This window comes from Saccopteryx bilineata, chromosome 6 (genome assembly GCF_036850765.1).
Source record: "Saccopteryx bilineata isolate mSacBil1 chromosome 6, mSacBil1_pri_phased_curated, whole genome shotgun sequence".
Classification (NCBI taxonomy): Eukaryota; Metazoa; Chordata; class Mammalia; order Chiroptera; family Emballonuridae; genus Saccopteryx; species Saccopteryx bilineata.
Genome location: NC_089495.1, coordinates 84,505,421 through 84,528,026, shown reverse-complemented (window position 1 = coordinate 84,528,026; position 22,606 = coordinate 84,505,421). Strand labels below are relative to the sequence as shown.

Sequence of the window (22,606 nt, the reverse complement as noted above, 5' to 3'; positions counted from 1 at the left end):
TTTCTAGTTTTTTATAATAGAAAATTACCTTTTCTAGTCAAGAATAAGTTTACTACAGAGAACACCCCCCATCCCTTAAAAAAAAAAGGCCTGACATTATCTTACCATCAAGTTTGGTTTGTTTGTTATTATTTAATGGTTAATTTTCTGTCTTAGAAAACTAATCCCGAAAGGCCTTCAATATTAGCATTCTTTCTTAGCATGTACCTGTCTCCAGTTTAACAGTTATATACAGTGTGTCGGTAAAGTCATGGTCCATTTTTGACCGGTCACAGGAAAGCAACAAAAGATTATAGAAATGTGAAATCTGCACCTAATAAAAGGAAAACTCTCCCAGTTTCATACCTATTCAGTGCAGTTCAATGTGGGCTCACGCACAGATTTTTTAGTGCTCCTTAGGTAGCTATCCTGTATAGCCTCTACAGAGTCGTCAGTGATTGATGGCCTACCAGAATGGGGTTTCTCCACCAAACTGCCAGTTTCCTTCAACTGCTTATCCCACTGAGTAATGTTATTTCTATGTTGTGGCGCTTTGTTATAAACGCGCCGATATTCATGTTGCACTTTGGTCACGGATTCGAATTTAGCGAGCCACAGAACACACTGAACTTTCCTCTGTACTGTCCACATCTCAACTGGCATGGCTGTGGGCTGCTTCGCTGTATACACGGTGTTATATCATTATCTGCGCATGCGCACATGCTGCCATATCATCCTACAGAAACTGGGAGGGTTTTCCTTTTATTTGGTGCAGATTTTATATTTCTATCGTCTTTTGTTGCTTTCCTGTGACCAGTCAAAAGTGACTTTATGGACACCATGACTTTAAGGACACACTGTATATCATTTGGACCAGAGTCCATAATATTTTTTTTCTGTGACACAATGTTTTAAATCTATTATTTATAACTTATGTGTATATAAGGCAGAAGCAAGATGGAGTTCCAAGACATTAGCAGGTGTAAACTCAATGTCTCAAGTTTAATCCATTCATGTCTAAAAAACTATTAATAGAGGAGTGTAGATAAGGCACTTTTGTTTTTCCCATTGCACTGGGCAAGAAAAAGTCAAGTTCTCTTTGTGGAGTCTTTTATTGTGTATGTCACAATCAAAAATGTATGATTAATGCTGTCTTACAAAAGTTGACTTTCTTTTATTGTCTCCAATGTATATTAATAAAAAAGACTTTTAAGAAGGGGAAATAAATATTATATATAAAGAATATTATATATATATATAATATATATAATATATATGTAATATATAGAACCAGAAAAGACTTCAGAATAAAATTACTTTCTTTAGTTGCATACATTTAAAAGTATAACTAATTTAACTTAATAAATTTAGCATTCTTTATTATTTCAGTTTATCTTAAATTTAATTTATTCACTGCAATATCACTTGACTGTTTTTTTTTAATTTTATAAACATTTTAACCTGAACTCAAACCTGGGAAATAATCTTGAGTGAATATTAAAAATTGGTTGACTTGAAAACAAAAAGGACAAAAAACCTAAAACTAAAAAAAAAATAGTCTTTATTTCGGAAGTAAAGTATACTTTCATGAAAGAAATAAAATATTTTCTTGAGTGGAAAATAAGTGTTCTTATGAAGAATAATAGTAAGTTTCACTAGCATAAATATAAAGGGAAACAAGAGAAAGAGACTGCAAAAAAATCATTGTGGCATACTTCTTATTAGGAGAATTCTCATACCTTAATATTTCAGGCTGTAGGAAATAATAGATGATTGAGATAAAGTATACATTTTTTTTTAATATTACCTCCTTCCCATTTGATGGAAGTTATAAGTCTCTATTTGGTACAATATGCTTTGTTTTTGCCTAATTTTACAATGCTAAACAATGTCACAAACTCTAGATTTTTAGAAAAATATATTCAGATGGTGACCAGTGACCATACGTATATGTTTTATGACTTTTGACCTAACAATGAGCAGATTATAACCTGAGATTCAGAAGAAAAAAGAAGGTAAATATCCCCATAGGAAAATAAATGCTTCACTCATCTACTGATACATTCACTCATCAAATATTTTCTGAGCATCTACTGTGTTTTATATCTTATGTTAGAAGCAGGGGTATAATGGAAAAAGAGAGTGTCCCTGAGTCAAGAACAGGCAGGGGGTCTAACTTGACATTGGGGAAACTACTTGTTCTTCTGGAGTAAGGCAACTTGAAATTCATGCTAACCCATCAGATGTGCTATTTGTATTCCTTGCCAGTGCACCAGCTTAACTACATTTCAGCAACATGCTTTTCTTTGACTTGTACAACTCTGCAATATTAATTGATTTGTTCTTTAATATATCATCGTACTCCTATGGGAAGATGAACTCTTTTAATTTCAAAGACGGTATCTCTTTCACTTCATAAAGCCCTGACATTCATAGTTGAATACAGAGGATAATTTTTTTTAAAAAATGATAAACTTAAAAAACCCTTGGGCTAATTAATGGCTTATTTCAAACACAAAGTTCTGGATGAATTTAGATTAGTCACATGAACAATGTGAATTAATAAAAATTCATGGCCCAAAAGACAAAACAGTAAAGGAAAACATAAATTTTCATCATCAAGGATCTTCTATGACTAAGGTATATTATTTTTCTTGCTGATCAGTTGTCTTTAGGAGGATGTAAATTAGAGCTATAGAGTAAAAGTCTCTGATACAGTTTTGATTCTCAAAAAAAGTCCAAAATGGGGTACAGCTAAAATGTAAAATAGCAGCAAAGAAAAAAAATGTCTGCAGTTATCATATGAAGAAAAGGTTTTACATTAAATTTAGACACTAAAATTTATGTCTTATGAAATAAATTGCAGTGAAAACAAATAATTGTCAATATTTATGAAATCATTTTCTCTGTATTGCTTATACTAGTTATTATTTAATAAAAAGTGATTCCACAAAGATTTTTCTATTAAAGGTGCTCAATCAGTGTTTAATATGTTGCATAATACATCATAGACATTATTGAAACATCTATAAAAAATGAATGAATATATAATAAACAGAAAAATGATTAACCAATGAGATGACTTTATTTTCCTGACTTACCTGATGTTTACTTTGCATACTGAATATAATAAAATGCAACATCAATAATTCTAACTTCTGTAAACATTTGATGTTAATGTCTTTAGCTGCATTTTATTTGGGGAAAGGTTTAAGTTAGACTAATTTCTATTCCGACATAGGCTTTGTTCAGTATAATCTGAGGCATGGCTATGAAGTAAGAGTTGCCATTTCAGAAAGCAAAACTGTTAGTACAATATAATGATGAAAGAAATGAAAAGAAGTGGGTAATTTCTTAAATTTTTTATCTGGAGCTTCTCATTTACTCTGAGGGTGTGGGGAGCAGAGAGAATGAATTTCCAACTTTTTTTCTAGTACAACAGCTAATAGGAAAAGAGACTTTCAAAGTTGTAGCCACTTCCGTACTATACTGCCCTTCTCCCTCACACTTTGACTTGAAATGCAAGAGAAACACTGGAAAACTTTGAAGGGTAGGAGGAAAAAAGATCAACAGCTATTTAAGTTCTGAGGTTACCTGCCAAGAACTCTGATTTTATAAATTTTTTAAATTATGTATATACTTGTGTGTGTCTGTGTGTATTGTTATATCATTATATATGAATACATATATATTCACATGTAAAACATTTTCAGTGATTTTAAACAAAAGGCATCACAATTCCCTAATCATTTAATTATATAGAGCCTTTTTTTAAATTTATTTATTCATTTTAGAGAGGAGAGGGAGAAACAGAGAGAGAGAGAGAGAGGAGAGACAGAGAGAGAGAAGGGGGGGAGGAGCTGGAAGCATCAACTCCCATATGTGCCTTGACCAGGCAAGCCCAGGGTTTCAAACTGGCGACCTCAGCATTTCCAGGTCGACGCTTTATCCTCTGCGCCACCACAGGTCAGGCTATGGAGCCTTTTTTGAAGCTAGAGATAATAGTTCTTTTTATTTTTGTATAGTGAGCCCTTGTAACAGCCAAGGCCAGTTGAGTAATCACAAATCACACCAATTATTTCACAAAAATAATTTAATATAGGAAATTATTAATCAAGTGTTGAAGTGTCAAAAATTCAATTAAAAATAAAGAAAAACAATGGAAAGGAAAAAGACACTGAGGTAACATGGTTATACATTCCTGGGAGGGATCAAACATCTAAACACCTTAGGACACAACGGGAAGTGCCGGAGGGTCTCAGAAACTAGAAGCCAGGCACAGGGCCCCACAGAACTGGACTCATGTCTGAAGAGATTCTGAAGTAAGGACACTGCCTATCTGTTCCTAGTAACTCTAGGGGCCATGATAAAGCTAATTCCAGAAATACAAAAAAAAAAAAAAAAAAAAGCAAGCAGACAAACAAAAAGGAAAATAAAAAATCACTGAGACCAGAGAAAGGGTGCAAGTGTCACTGTTGGGGCAACAGTAAAAGCAACAGAGACGGAAGCCACAGTTTCCAGTTTCCCTCCCTCACTAGTTGGCCTAGCGTACAGGACTAGCAGAAGGTGACAGGCCAAGAGGAGATGTTCCAGAGGCCCTGCCCAGAACCCCAAAGCTGGAAGGTTTGAAGTTTAAAGATAACTGCTTAATAGCTGGCACTGAAGTTTAACCAAGGAAATTAAGATGTGATAACTGATAAGGTTGCTTTTATTTAAATCATAATATTATTCTGTAGAAGAACTTGAACTGAGGTACTGACTCTAGAAATAGCACTCAGGGTGTTGAGAGGCTTTAGTGGTTGAGGACTTCTGAGAGCAAGAGAAAACATGAAAATGTTCAGAGCACAATTTTGTCGTCTGAGCTCCCTTATTGAGTCTTCCTTGAAAAGAATCATTTCCGAAGTGATTCTATGACATTGTCTATAAAATGATATTTTCCAGTCTATATTGTATATAAATACAGACTAAAACCACCTAAGCCCTGGCCATATTTGGTATGTCCCATCTATCATGGGGGGATAGTTAATTTGTGCATTCATCTTTTAAAACTAATAATGAATTTCTGGAAACCTTTTAAACAGGCTTAAGTTTTGTAATCCATTTATTGAACATGTCTGCAATGAAAAATTAATTATTAAACAAGAGCCTTGGGAAGACATCAATGGCCTTGTCACCCACGCACTAGATTGATAATATGTCAGTTTTCAGACCGGAGAGGGTCCTGACAACTCTCAAATTTAAACCTGTAACGGTAATGCTAAGTATGTCATGGTGCAAGTAACATTTTTAATTTATTTTTTATTAAATGTTTGATAGAATAAATTTATCCATGCCTCTCAAACTCCACTTGATTAAATGGGCTGGCACTCTTTCAAATGTAAAGTATGGTTACAGTTTCTCAAGGGCATCGGAAATGCTGAAGCATAAGACAACGGTAAATACAAAAGGCAAAAGAGGTGGACAGTGATATATTCGCAAGCACCACAGGCGAAGTGAGGTTTCTGAAAATGCTGAGGCTAACAAAACAAGGGCAACACACTTCCCAAATGGTGAATGCACCTGCCGTCCGTGCTCTGCTTGAGTGCCGGTGCATAAACGTGTCCACCACTCAGGTTGAAAGAAAAAATAACCTATAAGACAAAAAAGAACAGCTGGATCCAATTTTCAGACCCTAAGATTTGGGGTTGGTTTAAAAAGTTAGAAAAATTGCTCAATATTTGTGTCAGTTTTATCCTTTTATTTAGCAACATGAAGATAATTTTCTGTGACTACAAAGGAAAGGAGAATGTGTTATACTGTGTGTTCCTACAGCAAACACTGTATGGAGCTGCTTGAACTCTTCTCCTTTCTGGCAGAGTTCAATCTCATTCTATAAATGATGGAAAAGTAGTTCAAATCAAGTATATTTAGCCAGATCATCCATATTATTGCTATCTAAAACAGATCAGCCATATTATTGTTATCTAAAAATGCTTTGATCTACTGAATTCAAATTAAAGGAGCCTGAATAAATAAATAAATAAATAAATAAATAAATATTATTACTTAGACCTCTTAGATCATTATTATTGGGCCATAATATTTGAAAAAAAGATAAAAAAACATCTCTCCAGAGTATTTCTTCACAGCCTGTAATCTTCATTTTTTTTTCCCAATAAATACTTATTGCAATTTACTAGGTTAATGGGCTAAGTGCAATGGAAAAAGCAAATACATAAACAATACTCACTGGCCTGACAGAGCTTTTTATTTAATAGGAAGATATAGTAAAGGGAAAATATTAAGTCTTATCTAAGAAGCACAAGAAGAGCGCAGTGTAAACTGTAGTTTGTGTCTTTGGAGGCATTCTTATAAAAAGAGTGTCTTTTGAGTTGGACATTTTATTGAATATTATTATGTTCCAGAAAGTAAAGGTAAACTGGTATTGGTCACAGATCCCGCAGTCTTTGCAGATCTTACATTCTAGTGAGTGGAGGCAAATCATTTAAAATAGGCATGGTATATAAATTGTATGTCATAATAAGAAACACACTTAGAACAGCAGTGTTAAGAAAAAAGGAAAAAGCCCTGGCGGTTGGCTCAGCGGTAGAGCGTCGGCCTGGCGTGCGAGGGACCCAGGTTTGATTCCAGGCCAGGCCACATAGGAGAAGAGCCCATTTGCTTCTCCACCCCCCCCCCCCCCCCGTCCTTCCTCTCTGTCTCTCTCTTCCCCTCCCGCAGCCAAGGCTCCATTGGAGCAAAGATGGCCCGGGAGCTGGGGATGGCTCCTTGGCCTCTGCCCCAGGCGCTAGAGTGGCTCTGGTCTCAGCAGAGTGACGCCCTGGAGGGGCAGAGCATCGCCCCCTGGTGGGCAGAGTGTCGCCCCTGATGGGCATGCCAGGTGGATCCCGGTCGGGCGCATGCGGGAGTCTGTCTGACTGTCTCCCGGTTTCCAGCTTCAGAAAAATACAAAAAAAAAGAAAAAAAGGAAAAAGCAGGGGAGGTTAGTTGGGACTCAGTGTGTCCATGCTGGGAATGAGTGATTACAGTTTTACATAGGGTGAGTGAAATATGCTTCATTGAGAAAGTTACATTTGACCAAAGAATTGAAGAAGCATTTACTCTGGGAAAGATTATTTTAAGGAAAGAGATAGCGTCAAATTATAATTTATTATTGTTTATCTTCAGAGCCTAATACTAAACTGAACAGAACAGACACAAAAATATATTGAATAAAGAAATGAATATCTTCAGCCCTGGCCGGTTGGCTCAGTGGTAGAGCATAGGCCTGGCATGCAGAAGTCCCGGGTTCGATTCCCAGCCAGGGCACACAGGAGAAGCACCCATCTGCTTCTCCACCCCCCCCCCCTCCTTCCTCTCTGTCTCTCTCTTTCCCTCCCGCAGCCAAAGCTCCACTGGAGCAAAGATGGCCCGGGTGCTGGGGATGGCTCCTTGGCCTCTGCCCCAGGCGCTAAAGTGGCTCTGGTCGCAACAGAGCAAATCACCCCCTGGTGGGCGTGCCGGGTGGATCCCGGTTGGGCCCATGCGGGAGTCTGTCTGACTGTCTCTCCCCATTTTCAGCTTCAGAAAAATACAATAAACAAACAAATAAATAAATAAATAAAAAGAAATGAATATCTAAGCCTACAGTCTCATTAAAGTACACTTATCCAAATGTGAATAGTCTCATTTAGCTGGAAAGTGGTATACCTATAGTAAAATTATGGTAGAAAAAGCTAAAAATTTAGGGGAAGACATAATTTTAAGTTCAAAGGTAAAAACAAAATTACTAGAAATTCAGTACAGAATTGAAAAGACAAATTTTTTAACTAGAGTCAATGTGGATGGGAAAAGAGAAAGTAAGAGTGTTAACATAAATAGAGCTGTGCTCTGATGTGGTGGCTGAATTAAATTAGATATGGATGATACTGGTGATATGGGAGCTAATTGATAGGCTCTTGATATTCTTGGCAAAAGGTACCATAGTATTAATTTTGGATTACAATAGTTGAACTTAAAAATTGGGCCATAGTCAAAAGAAACCCATTTATTTATTTAGAGACAAAAATGCCATACTAAAGTTTAGTTCAAAATAAAACTGAAAAGCAAAAACTTCAAAAAATCATTATTGATTAAAATACAAATCAAAATAAACCATCTACATTTTAGTAAGACTCAGATTCCTTAGAATCTACATGTCAGCCTCCTTTTCATCTTATAACTGTAGCCAGACATTTCTCCAGTCAATCGTCCATTAGAATCCCAAACAATCCAGCTTCCTTCCTCTCTGCCTGTGCTCAGGCTATACATTTATTCTTTTGTGCTCAGTCTAGCAAACTACTTCCTATCCTTTGAGGCCCAGTTCATAACTGAGATGTTAAGAAATTGTAGAAATGGTTTCAGAGTCAACAGCAAATTATAGAAATGCTGATAGCAGAAGAAAGTCACAAAGGCAGAATATATAAAAGATGTGAAGTAAAATGAAAACTCATTTATACTTCTTATTTTTACAAGCTTATTCTATATCCTTTGAACTGTGTGTGTGTGTGTGTGTGTGTGTGTGTGTGTGTGTGACAGAGACAGAGAGAGAGGGGCGGAGAGGGACAGACAGGAAGGGAAAGAGAAGAGAAGCATCAAGTCTTTGCTGCAGCACCTTAGTTTTTCATTGATTGCTTTCTTATATGTACCTTGACTGGGGCGGGGGGGGGGGGGAAATAGGGGCTACAACAGAGCAAGTAACCACTTGCTCAAGCCAGTGACCCTGAGCTCAAGCTGATGAGCCCACACTCAAGTGGATGGGCCCACGCTCAAGCCAGATGAGCCCGCACTCAAGCCAGTGTCCAATGGGTTTCAACCTAAGGCCCTCTGCGTCCCAGTCTGATGCTCTATCTGCTGCACCACTGCCAAGTCAGGCTATATCCTTTGGACTTAAATTAAGTGAACTTTCCGATAAAGGAATAAAGAACTTGACTTTAATTGCATTGTTTAATCATATTTCTAAGAAGATAAATTTCAAAAAAAATAGAATGAAGTTTTCTTTGTACATACAGAAGGAAAAGAATGAAATTCTTATATTTTTTCTTTTCCTCCCACAGGAGAGGAGGAGAGATAGTGAGACATACTCCCACATGCGCCTGACTAGGATCCACCCAGGAAACCACTCCCCCTACCTCATCTGGGGCCAATGCTTAAATCAACTGAGATATCCTCAGCACCTGAGGCTTATGCTCGAACCAATTGAGCCACTGACTGTGATGGGAAAGAGAGAGAGAAGGGGGAGGAGGTAAAGAAAAGCATATGGCCACTTTTTTTGTTTGCTCTGACTGGGAATCTAACCTAGGACGTCCATACGCCAGGTCACCGCTCTATCTACTGAGCCAACCAGCTAGGATCGAACTTCTTAATCCACTAAAAAGTGGATTTTTTATTTAATTCATGACCAATTGATTTTATTCACAATAATTTTAAATACCTTTAAGCTAGGAAACACATACCAAAATTTTTTAAAGTTGAAAATTAATTTCTGATACTTTTAAAGTGGTAAAACCATTTGCATAATCTTTATTATTATTATTGGTTTGTATTTATTGAGTACTTATATGAGCTCGTCATTTTTCTAGGTATTTAACATCCTTCACTCATTTACTAAATAATGGATGAAGAATAAATTATAATTACCACATTTGACAAAAGATTAAACTAAGAATTAAAAAGGCAGAATATCTTCCCAAATCACATTGGCTTCACACAAAATTAAGTCTGTCTCAATTAAAAGTTGATAAGATAGTTTTTGTAATCACTATACTGAAATCAAAATGGGAGATTTGACATTTGAAATATAATTCAAATGTAGTCATTGTGCTCCTATTAACAACATTGGTTAGACTAAAATAGCTAAATAATTTTAAAACTGTGTAAAATGTTGAAAAATTGCACCATAAAACTTCAAGAATTATGTTCCTAAAAATTATTTCACAAGACACAATGGGTCAGGAGTAGAAGCTATGCTCTGCTTCTGGGAATCCGAGTTTTAGTTTGTTCTTTACTGCTAACAAAACAAGAGTAGAGAAGTCCCAAAATGGGAAAAGCTGTGGCTTGTTCCCTGGCTGGCATAGTTTGAAAATGCTCTCAGTACAGCATTCTAAGTACCTAGGAGAGAATGTCAATCCCCTTGGTTTAATTAGGACCAGAGTTGTTTAGCTGTGACTGAAAGACAGAGAGAGAGAGCAACATGGGATCTAAGAAATAGGAGGAACAGACAGTGTATGTACACCTCGTGGGATGGAGAGTGTCTCATGGTAGTAGTCAATCTCAGGTACCTGCTTTAAAAAAGAATCTTTCGGGGATAACTTAAAGCTATTTCAAAATCATGAAAGCATTTTATATATTAACCTTGTTAAAATTTTACTTCTCCTTTTCCTAGTTTCAATTTCTATCAATATAGGTGACTGCTCTACAAAAAGCTTGTGAGAATTTACTTATTGTCAGGAAGATTTTTCAGCTATTTATTATGCCTCAAATTTCCTATACAAAGTTAATGTAGGTTTCTCCTGCATTATAACATTTGTAAAATAAATAATTATTATTTGAAATAATGGTAATAAAATGCTCTCCTTGTTCCCAGAAATAGCTACAATCAAATTGTTTTAATAGAAAAAGTAGGCAAGTTAGTTCTTTATAATACCTTCATCTTCAGAATTTCTTGGAGTAAATACTTGAAAAAGATTAAAAATATTTAGTTTCAAATAAAGCCACAATCTATCAATCACTGGAATATGAACAGCATAGCAAACATTAAGAAAGCTGTTTATCAGCTCAGATAAGGGCCTAATATCCAAAATATACAAAGAACTCATAAAACTCAACAACAAACAAACAAACAATCCAATAAAAAAATGGGAAGAGGATATGAATAGACACTTCTCCCAGGAAGAAATACAAATGGCCAACAGATATATGAAAAGATGCTCATCTTCTTTAGCTATTAGAGAAATGCAAATCAAAACGGCAATGAGATACCACCTCACACCTGTTCGATTAGCTGTTATTAGCAAGTCAGGTAATAGCAAATGTTGGAGAGGCTGTGGAGAAAAAGGAACCCTCATACACTGTTGGTGGGAATGTAAAGTAGTACAACCATTATGGAAGAAAGTATGGTGGTTCCTCAAAAAACTGAAAATAGAACTACCTTATGACCCAGCAATCCCTCTACTGGGTATATATCCCCAAAACTCAGAAACATTGATACATAAAGACACATGCAGCCCCATGTTCATTGCAGCATTGTTCACAGTGGCCAGGACATGGAAACAACCAAAAAGCCCATCAATAGATGACTGGATAAAGAAGATGTGGCACATATACACTATGGAATACTACTCAGCCATAAGAAATGATGACATCGGAACATTTACAGCAAAATGGTGGGATCTTGATAACATGATACGAAGCGAAATAAGTAAATCAGAAAAAAACAGGAACTGTATTATTCCATACGTAGGTGGGACATAATAGTGAAACTAAGAGACATTGATAAGAGTGTGGTGGTTACGGTGGGGAGGGGGGAATGGGAGAGGGATAGGGGGTGGAAGGGGCACAAAGAAAACAAGATAGAAGGTGACAGAGGACAATCTGACTTTGGGTGGTGGGTATGCAACATAATTGAACGACAAGATAACCTGGACTTGTTATCTTTGAATATATGTATCCTGATTTATTGATGTCACCCCATTAAAAAAATAAAATTATAAAAAAACAAAAAAAAAAAAAAAAAAGAAAGCTGTTTATTATTGAAAATCTAATTTGTTATGTCATTAAACTTGCACTAAAAGATTTTACTCATGATTTTAAGTTGTCTAAAATAAGCTCATAAACTATACCATGTTTTTCTATTTTAACACAAATGATAAAGATATAATAAATTCTCAAAATTATGTCAAAATACATATCATCTAAGTATGTGCATAAATCATACTTTATACTGAATTAGAATAACAATCAAATATGTTCAAAATTGAATTTTCAAATTTATTGAGTGAGTTATAAAGATTACTGTTCTGTTTTGAAATGATTTAATGATTAGTAAGGAATCTAAGATATTCAATGTTTCAATCCTCATTTTTTTTTTTTTTTTTTTACTTCTTAAGGAGATAACTATCAATTTGTAGAGACCATTGATTATCCTTGTTTGGTTCCCAAAGAGGACTAGTGATGTGCAAAATCTAATTACTTAAAACAATTTTTACTGAAACAAAGCCTTCAGAAGAGAGAGTTTAATTTTCTATGAGCTTCCTCCTTTCTATTCATTTGCCATTTGACTATTCTTCTAAATATCAGCTTTATTATGCTACTTTTGTGTCTAAAAGAAAATACTATGAATGGTTTTAAAAAGTTATATTGTGATCAGTTTATTAATTATTTGTCTATCCACTTCTTTCATTTTCAGACATCCACCTCTTGGCGTTTCTATAGTTTCTGTGTGGACATGGAGCCTGCTTTGTTTGTTTATTTCTATAGTTTTTTTTTTGTATTTTTATGACTTTTTTTGTATTTTTCTGGAGTTAGACATGGGGAGGCAGTCAGACAGATACCCGCATACGCCTAACCAGGATCCACCTGGCATGCCCACCAGGGGGCAATGCTCTGTCTGTCTGGGGCATTGCTCCATTGTGGCCAGAGCCATTCTAGGGCCTAAGGCAGAGGCCATGAAACTGTCCTCAGCACCTGAGCCAACTTTGCTCCAATGAAACTTTAGCTGCAAGAGGGGAAGAGAGAGATAGAGAGGAAGGAGAGGGGGAGGGTTGGAGAAGCAGATGGGCACTTCTCAATGCCCTGACTGAGAATTGAACCCAGGACTTCCACACGCCAAGCTGACACTCTACTGCTGAGTCAACCAGCCCAGGCCTCTATAGTTTTGTTTTTGCTTGTTGTTTTAAGTTAAATATGACAACCAAATTTAGACAAAGATGATTTTAAGAGAGTCACACATTAGTTTATAATACTACATGCTGCATCATAGTGTTCTTTACCAAATTTGTTTTCCACAGTCTTCCAATCAAACTCATTGACCTGCTTCAATTATGCAGTTCTCACAATTATAAGTATATACACATGGACATAAAAGGTAACTGTACATGACTTAGAAATTCATTATATAGAGCAAATCTATTTTTGGAAGCATTGTTATATTTTATTTTATTTTTGTTTTTATTGATTTTATTGGAGTGACATTGATTAATTAATTATATAGGATTCAGGTATACAGTTCCATTATACATTATCAGTATATTGCATATGTGTTCACTACCCCATGTCAGTTCTCTCTCCGTCACCATCTATCCTCCCTCTACCCTGATCATCCTTCCCACATTCCTTCCTGCAATCCTCACAGTGTTGTCTGTGTCCATAAGTTTATTTTTTATTTACTGCCTTAATCTCTTCACCTTTTTAATCCAGTTCCCCAACAGTCACCCATTCTGACAGCTGTCAGTCTGTTCTCCATATCTATGAGTCTGTTCCTATTTTGTTAGTTTATTTTGTTCATTAGATTCCACATATAAGTGAAGTCATATGGTATTTGTCTTTTTCTGACTGCCTTATTTCACTTAGCATAATACTCTTCAGGTCCACTCATGCTGTTACAAAAGGTAATGTTTCCTTCTTTTTTATGGCTGAGTAGTATTCCATAAAATGTGTAAATGTACCAAAGCTTTTTTATCCATTCATCTACTGATGGGAAGTTGGGCTTCTTCCAAACCTTGGCTTTTATAAATAATGCTAAAATGAACATAGGGGTGTATATAACCTTTCAAATTATTGTTTCTGGTGTCTTTGGATATATTCCCAGAAGTAAAATTGCTGGGTTAAAAGGCAGTAATTGTTTTCAGGTAACTACATACTGCTTTCCACAATGGCTGCACCAATCTGCATTCCTACCAACACTGCACAAGTGTTTCCTTTTTACCACATCTTTGCCAAAACTTGTTTGTTGAATTATTGATGATACCCATTCTGACAGTAGTGAGGTGGTATTTCAGTGTGGTTTTAATGTGCATTTCCCTCATGATTAGTGATGCTAAGCATCTTTTCATAAATCTATTGGCTATCAGGATGTCTTCTTTAGAGAAGTACCTATTCAGGTCCTTTGCTCATTTCTTAATTAGGTTTTTTGGGGGTGTTGAGATTTATAAGTTTTTTTATAATTTTTGGATATTAAGCTTTCATCAAATTCATTGGCAAATAAGTTCTCCCATTTACTGGGTTATCTTTTTATTATATTTATTATTTCCTTTGTTGTGCAAAAAGACCCTGAATAGCAACAGCTATCATGTGAAAGAGGAACAAAGTTTTAGGAATCACACTACCTGATATTAAACTATATTACAAAGCTATAGTAATTAAAATAGTATGGTACTGGCATAAAAACAGACATATAGCTTAGTGGAATAGAATAGAGAGCCCAGAAATAAATTCATACTTTTATAGTCAATTAATATTTGACAAAGAAAGCAAAGGCATACAATGGGGTAAAGACAGTTTATTCAATAACTAGTGTTGAGGTAATTAGACAGATATGTGCAAAAAGAAAAAAAACTGGACTACCTTCTTATACCATGCATAAGAATAAACTCAAAATGAATTAAAGACTTAAACATTAGACTCAAAAATCATAAAAATTCTAGAAAAAAATATAGGCAGTAAAATCTCAGACAAGTCTCAAAGCATTATTTTTTTCTGATATATCACTTTAGGCAAGTGATATTTAAAAAGTACACAAATGGGACTTCATCAAACTAAACATTTTTGCACATTTAAGTTACATTTTAAAGTAACTTTACAAATAATTTTCTTGTAGAAAGATATTATCTGACTTCTAAAACATCGTTTATTCTGAAAACTTCTCCATTCTGGTCTCTCACCCTGGGCTTTTTTTTTTTTCTGTTTTTAAAAAATCTAATTAAATTAATTGGTGTAACATTGGTTAATAACATTACATGAATTTTAAGTGTACAGTTTTATAGTGCATCATCAGTACATAGCATCGTGTGCTCACAAACCAGCCTAGAATCCTTCAGTTACTATATATATGTAAATATATATGACACCCTTTACCCTCTTCATCTTCCTTCCAGACATCTTTCCCTCTTATAACCATCAAAGTGCTGCCAATATCTAAGAGTTCGTTTGTTTTGTATGTTCATTTGCTGCTTTCTGTTTTATATCCCACATACGAGTGATATCATGTTGTTCTTGTTCTTTTCCATCTGACATATTTCACTTAGTATAATACTCTTAAGATCCATCCGTGTTGTCACAAATAACAGTATTTCATCCTTTCTTACTGATGAATATTATTTTGTATATATAATGTGTCCGTAAAGTCATGGTGCACTTTTGACTGGTCACAGGAAAGCAACAAAAGACGATAGAAATGTGAAATCTGCACCAAATAAAAGGAAAACTCTCCCAGTTTCTGTAGGATGATGTGGTAGCATGTGCACATGGTAGTGTATACAGTGGAGCAGCCCACGGCCATGCCAGTCGAGATGTGGATGGTACAGAGGAAAGTTCAGGGTGTTCTGTGGCTCACTAAATTTGAATCCGTGACCAAAGTGCAAAGTGAATATCGGTGCGTTTATAACGAAGCGCCACCACATAGCAGTAATATTACTCAGTGGGATAAGCAGTTGAGGGAAACCGGCAGTTTGGTGGAGAAACCCCGTTCTAGTATGCCATCAGTCAGTGATGAGTCTGTAGAGGCTATACGGGATAGCTACCTAAAGAGCCCTAAAAAATCTGTGCATGAGCCCACATCAAACTGCACTGAATAGGTATGAAACTGGGAGAGTTTTCCTTTCATTTGGTGCAGATTTCACATTTCTATCATCTTTTGTTGCTTTCCTGTGACCAGTCAAAAGTGCACCATGACTTTACGGACACACTGTATGTACCACATCTTCTTTATCTAATCATCCATCAAAGGACAGTTAGATTATTTCCATATCTTGCCTATTGTGAAGAATGCTGCACACATATATAGGGTACATGTAGCCTTACAAATAAGTTTTTTCAGTGTTTTGGGTAGAGACCCCCCAAAAAAGGATTGTTGGGTTGTATAGAGCTCAAGCCTTAGTTTTTTGAGGAATCTCTATCCTGTTTTCCATAGAGGCTGCACCAATTAACATTTCTATCATCAGCTCTTACACTGGGCTTTTGACAATAGTTTAATAAATGGGGGGAAATCAGATTTAATTGATTTGTCTTTTTCTTCTATTGTATATCTATTATTAACATATTATCATTACATTATTTTAAGTAAGTATAATGACAGAAGTTTACTCTTACATTTTAATTTAATTTTTATTCCATCTAAGGATAATTACATAAGTTGTTTTTCTTCATCATAAGCAACTTATGATGCATGTACATATTATTAAATAGACCTAATATTACTGGACTTAGAATATACTCAGGAACATCACATTCAATTATTTAAATAAAGATTAAAAGAGAACCAATACAGTATGAAGCAGAAATATTCATTACTTCCTATACTGCCAAAGAGTTTGTCTCAATTGCAAAATCAGTTGTGATATACTCTTAAGAATTTTACTCTCTAGCCTATCCATTATAACTACAAAATTAAATAACGCTTTACAGGAACTATTTTAATGATTGCTTCTCATTATTAGAGAACAGCATAGGAAGAAAGAGCCTTTATTAAAAAAAAATAGTTTCTTTAAAAAGCATACTATCTGTAATGAGTTCTCTATTCTACTAGTCTCTAGGGAAGGCAGATAGATGTACCCGTTTCCTTGTGCAGGGGAGATCTAACAGACCTGACCGAGACTCTGATAAATCTTTTCAAATGTCCCATTAGTTTTGATAAAGTTCCTTGAGAAACTGAGAAGAAAAAAAATGCTTTTGAAAAATGCCCCTATTCTGCACTGTCGGATTATCAAAGCTCTGATTTATCCTATAAAAGGGAGTAGGTCACAGAGGGAAAATTAACTTCTTTCTTTAATATATTTATTTGCTGAATGCAAACAAATAACTTAAATACCCCATTGCAAATTGAAAACTTTTCACAATTTTATTAATTAGATTATTTTTAAATATTCGCACAAAATATCATTTTCTTAAATTAAAAAAGAAATTTATACCTTGCACTTTGTTACAAGCACTTCATTACACAGAACATAATTTAAAACAAATACATAATTTAATGACAGGATAACCTGGACATGTTTTCTTTGAATATATGTACCCTGATTTATTAATGTCATCCCATTAACATTAATAAAAATTTATTTAAAAAAATATTTTGGCAGTAAGCAGTAGATTGTAGGCTTCCATAAAGTTCGGGTTGAAATCCAAGGTCTCTTACTTGGTAAATGTGTTATTTTAGAGATGTTTCTTGAATTATTTGGGCTTCAATTGCCTTAGTATAAAGTGGGGGAGGGAAATAATATTTTATTTATGGAATTAGAGAAATAAATGAAATATTTTATGTAAGGCTTTTGCTATTCCTGAAAAATAATAATACTTTATTACTGTTGTTTTATTACTGTTGTGCTGTTACTGTTAGCAATGTCCAAACAACATTCGAGTCTGTTCTCTCCTCCTTAATGCCAACATCTAAATTTTTTTTAAAAAAGTGTATTTGAACTTCTTTACCTAACAGTAAGTATTGTTTTCTAAATTATTTTTGGGATCTCTTTCCTCCTTTATGTAATTTAGTAGACATTAAAGAAAATCCTTTTGTAAAAAGGTAGACACAGGAGGAAAAAATTGTGAAGCAAGTGTTTCCTGTTTAAAAACTTCATACTGGAAATTAAAGGAAATTTTGAAAATTAAGGCAAACAAGAGTCACAGACATTTAAGCTTGTAAGAACATCCATCTGCTTTCCCTACTAATTAAGTAGAAGATTCACAGCCTCAAAACTGACATCTCTATGGAAAATAATGTGGTAGAAAGAATGGAAAAAGGAAATGGATTTGGTCAAGTGGAGAGACTTTCTTTTCTGATTTGAGTTCACTTTAAACCATTTGTTTTGCATTTGGAGGGTTTGGGTAAGTGTGCTTGGGTAGCAGCAAACCGAGCAAAACAAAGCTGGGTCAGCTTTTCTGTGCACCTCTGTCTGTATGATTTATTGCCTTGTCCTCAGAACTCCTCCACCAACCTCGCTCACACTTCCACTTTAAAACTTCAAAGGCACCTTTAATGTCCTTCAAACATTCCATGTGTGCACCCTGTGGCTGCATCTCATATCCATTGAATCATTCTGTTTCTTTGTCATCAAACTCCTCTTCAGGTCCTTGTGGTTTCTACAGTGACAATCATATTAAATTAAACCATGATGATATCAATATGTGCATTTTTAAATGTCTACCAGAAATCGTATGCACATGTCTAATTTTTAAACCAATGGAAAGAATTTAGGTAGGTGATAAATGTGATTTAGTCAGTGAAAGTAAAGAATGGTCAAAGTTATTTCTATATCCTTTAAATAATACATTTCTGCTTATTTCACAGATGTTTAGTCCTGTCTTATATCCAGAACAAACCTTAGATACAAGAAAGATGATAAATCTAAGAAGAAGATAATGAATCTAGTGAAATCTAGTAGATATCACTAAATAATTCAACAAAATTGGATCTTATAAGGAGAAATATAATAATACCTTAAGTCCAGGCCCTAAAAATATAAGGTCTATATGAAGCATGAAGAATGGACTGTGGAGGGATATAGGAAATATAAAACAAGAATGGAAACTGGATGGGTATCTCTGCTCATCTAGCTCATTGTTTCTGGAATCCTATCTGAAGTGATCAGAAGCACCTGGGGAACTTATTAAAAATACTGACTTTCAAGTCCCAACTCCTAACAGTTGGGTTGATGAGATTTAGCAATAAGTATTTTTAGCCATATCCCCAGATCCCTGATGAGTTTATACAGTTCCTTCCGCACTGGTCCTTAGACCATCATTTGGAATACAATAACTTAGAAGAAGAAAGATAAGTGAAGAGATATTTAAAAATAGAATTTTTTAGCTTTATAAATTGAATTAAAGTCATTTATTCTATAAAAGTCTTTCTGAGGTGATTAAATTGGATATAACTTTTATTTAGCTCTTATTATGTGGTAAATATTACTATATTTAATATTATATTTGATTATATATAATAACTACATATTATATATTTTTAAATTATATATAACAGCTATATATTATATATTTTAATAAGTTGTAAATAACAATATTAATAGTTTTAAGAGAAAACATTACTTTATATATTTATGGCAAATATATAAGTCAATTGAAAAGGATATATCATTTTAAAAAATATCAACATATACTCATGATTTCTTCCTGGTGTTAAACAATAAAAATCCCTAGACACAATGACAACCCAGCATCAACAAACATTTCTAATATCTACATTTCAGTCTTCAAACAGCATTCCTCATCTACAAAAACTAAAGCTAATAGGTGAGTTTGGCAAAGTTATAGGATATAAGGCTATTATACAAAAATAAATTATTTCTATATATTAGCAACAAACAAATAAAAACTAAAATTAATATCATTTAGAGTCACATACAAACTATGAAATAACAGAAAAAATTTGAACATATATATGAGATCTGTACATTGACAATTACAAAACATTTCTGAGAAAAACTAAAGTAAATGTAAATAAATAAAAAGGTGTACCATGTTTATATATGAAAACAATCAATATTGTTAAAATGTCAAGAATCCCCAAGTTAACCTATATATTCAATGCAAATCCAATTTAAATTCCAAGTCTCTTTTGCAGGTATTGACAAACTATAATTAATATGGAAACTCAAAAAGTCTAACAATTTTGAAAAGAGTTCAAAGACTCATACTATTTGATTCCAAGACTTACCATAAAGTTAGAGTAATCAAGACAATTTTATATTAGCATAAAGGGGGAAATATAGATCAGTGGACTAGAACAGAGAGTCAAGAAGTAAAACTATGTATATGTAATCAACTGATTTTCAAAAATGATGCCATGGTAATCTCATGACAGAAGAAGAGTCTTTCCAAAAAATGGTGCAGTAATAGCAGAATATTCATACAGAAAAAAAAATAAACCCTAATTCTACCTTATGTTATACACAAAAGTTAATTCAAAATCGATCATGGACCTAAGTATAACAAAACCATGGAATTTCTAGAAAACATAGGAAAAAATATTTACAGTGTTGGGGGTAAGGAAAGATACCTTAGGACATAAAAAAAAGCAGAAACCATAAAAGAAATGATAATAAGCTGGACCTTATCAAAATATAAAACTTCTGTTATAAGACATAATTAAGGACATTGAATGGTAAGCCACAAACTAGGAGAAGGATATAAAGAAATATATATTTTTTGAAAGAAACCCTTACAACTTAATATCAAAAAGACAAGCCAATTTTTGTAAATAGGTGAAATATTTGAGGAGACACTTTCACCAAGAAGATATATGAATAATCAATCAATGCATTAAAGGATGCTCAAAGTCACTGGTCATGAGTGAGATGCAAATTAAAACCACAATGAAATAGCACTCTACACCTATTGAATTGCTAAATTTAATTCCTTTCTCACTAAAAGGCACCGAGTCTGATCCATGTCTAGAACAGAAAATGTAAAAGATGAGCTTGGAGCAGAATGTTGTACTAGAAAGTCAAGATGTTATCAATAGCTAATAATGGGGACACATCAAAACAGACAGAGAGACAAATGTAAATAAATAAAGAAAGAAAGAAGCTAGTTTGAAGAGGTTCTAACTGGCCAAAGATGAGATAATATGATCATCAAAAAGAATTATAATTCTATCTAGTTTAAATAAATTAAAAATATCTAAAGGCCAAAATTTTTAAAGAAAAGTAATAAAAAGAATAAGATTTCATGGACACAACAAAAGTTTGCTGGGCACCAACTTATTTCTCTAAAAATTTATAATTGAAGAGAAAGAATTGAGACTTCATATTGCCTTTCTAGTATGACCAGTATTTCTTAGAAATTAAAAACTCCAGTAGGGAAGACTTGCATATTAGAATTAGAAAATAAATCAACATTTTGCAAATCCTAAGAAAATAACTTAAACAATAGTTGTCAGTTAGTGATAAAACCAGTAGGTAAAAGAATAACTGAAAACTTGATAATAAAGGGATCAGGTTTTCCCTACTAAAACTCAGTGATCAGTCTTAGCATTCACTAAAAGTGAAACAATCAGATATTACATGTTTTTGAATACAATACAGTATGAAGTATACAGGGCCACCTATGAAATAGTCTTTAAAAAACAAAACAAAACCCTTGAACCCGAATCTAATCTACCTTGAGATCTACAAGAAAGATGGAGGAGAGAAGAAAAAGTGAAGGAGAAACATTCACTCAAAAACAGAATTCAGAATATTTTACTAAAAAAGGAAATAATACACTTTCAAAGGGAAAAATATATTTTTTAAAGAAATAAATTCATCTAGGCTTAGTTTATCCTCAATGTTAAAAGTCAAAGTGTTAATATATACTCAAGTTTCAACAATATTGCCAAAGCACAAGTATACCGAATTGAAATATTCCAAAAAGCATCAAATTTATTCTAAAATCTTTTTACCACCAATTTTTTCTAAGTTTATAACAGTAAAAAGAGCTGTTCTACAAAACTTTTTATAGAAATAATACATATAATAAAAGTTAGAATATAAATTAATGTTATTACATGGAATATTGTGCAGACATCAAAATAACAACACTATAACTGTAAAAATGTTTGGAATTTTTAAGGTATAATTTTGAGTTAAAAATAACAAACATATCAAGATGATAAACCTGTAACTACCTTTAGGTATGATTTAAAAAGACCTAAAGAAAAGGGTTAAAACAATAATCATGATAAAAATACTGGAATTGTGAGGGATTTAAAAATATTTAACTTTTAATACATTTTTATTTAATTTATCAATCTAAAATGTGTTAATAAATGACTTTTTAAATTTCTGAATAGAAAGCAACATTATATTCATTTGGCTTAGAATTATATTTAATCCATTATCATTTTTCCATAATTCAAAATACTTAATATTCTCTCTGACTTTCCTGAGCAGTTTGGAGCATGGAATATAGAGAAGGAGGAATAAATAACTTCCATTTACTCATTCAGCAAAAAGATAATATATTATGTTCAGGCTACGCAATAGAATTTGAATAAGCACCCGCATGTGTGCATGCAGGCGATGTCTGCTTTTGTTCCTTATTTTGGCTAGTGCTGATCAGCAATTTGTGTGACAAGCCCCAAGATCCATTCACCTCTGAGTACTTGTGCTTATAACTAACACTTTTATTCAGGTATCTTTCCTACCATGTATAAAAGCCAATTTAAGAGTGGTGGGAGAGCTCTGGCCAGTTGGCTCAGTGGTAGAGCTTCGGCCTGGTGTGTAAAAGTTCTGGGTTCGATTCCTGGCCAGGGCACACAGGAGAAGCACCCATCTGCTCTTCCACCCTTCCCCCCCTTTCTCTCTGTCTCTCTTTTCTCCTCCGCAGCCAAGGATTTATTGGAACAAAATTGGCCCAGGCACTGAGGATGGCTCCATGGCCTCCGCCTCAGGCGCTAAAATGGCTC

General features: G+C 34.1%; 1 protein-coding gene across 6 annotated transcripts in view; it reads right to left on the bottom strand.

The window, feature by feature from the left end:
* PCDH9 (protocadherin 9) overlaps positions 1-22,606 on the bottom strand; it is a 1,013,871-nt gene that overhangs the window by 737,997 nt on the left and 253,268 nt on the right. The window lies entirely within an intron of this gene.